Raw genomic sequence first — 894 nt, forward strand, 5'->3', positions numbered from 1 at the left:
CATAGCTGCCATCTGCATCTCATCAAATTTTTTGCTAAGTGCTCCTATTTGTGGAGAGAGAGCTGTGTATGTATCCACATTATGAAGACCATGCTGCTTTCTGACTGGTGTCTTTTCTGAATGCCATTGGTAGTTATTGGCTGCCATCTCCTCGATGAGTGCATGGGCAACCTCGGGAGTCTTATTGTTTATGGAACCCCCAGCTGCTGCATCTAAGATGGTCTTGTTTGAATCGGTCAGACCATTATAAAATGTTTGCACCTGCAGCCAAATCGGAAGGCCATGGTGAGGAACCCTCCTTAGTAGCTCCTTGTAACGTTCCCAGGACTCATAGAGAGATTCCCCCTCTTGCTGGAAAAAAGTAGTGATGTCATTCCTCATTTTAGCAGTTTTAGAAGGGGGAAAATATTTAGAGAGAAAACGGCTGGCCATTTCGTCCCATGTGGCTATAGATCCTGCCGGTAATGAGTTCAACCAAGCTTTGGCTTTATCCTTCAAAGAAAATGGGAATAACCTCAGCCGGATGGCATCATCACTTACCCCATTGTGTTTGAAGGTGTCAGAGATTTCCAAGAAGTTAGCAATATGCGCATTCGGATCCTCATGGGCCATACCACAAAACTGAACTGTATTTTGTATCATTTGGATTATGGCCGGTTTAATTTCGAAGTTATTGGCAGCAATAGTTGGCCTGATAATGCTGGAGACAGTCCCGGTGAGGGTGGGCTTGGCATAATCCATCATAGTTCTTTGTTCAGCCATTTCTTGTGCTTCTTGTCTGACTTGCCTAGCAGCTCTCAAACGGACACGGAGAGTCCGTTCAATCTCCGGGTCGTAAAGGATCTCTTCCAGTTCAGGTCTGCTTGTCATAAACTGTAAAGGTCAAAGCAATAA

At 44.9% G+C, this 894-nt stretch overlaps 1 non-coding gene across 1 annotated transcript; it reads left to right on the forward strand.

Moving 5' to 3' along the window:
• The first annotated feature begins 277 nt into the window (after positions 1–277).
• LOC148879104 (small nucleolar RNA R71) lies at positions 278–384 on the forward strand. Its single transcript, XR_016106324.1, has one exon. It is a non-coding gene; the product is annotated as a small nucleolar RNA R71 (small nucleolar RNA).
• The last annotated feature ends 510 nt before the right edge of the window (positions 385–894 follow it).

Source organism: Nelumbo lutea, chromosome 1 (assembly GCF_056320005.1).
Source record: "Nelumbo lutea isolate HS-2025 chromosome 1, American lotus-T2T, whole genome shotgun sequence".
Lineage (NCBI taxonomy): Eukaryota > Viridiplantae > Streptophyta > Magnoliopsida > Proteales > Nelumbonaceae > Nelumbo > Nelumbo lutea.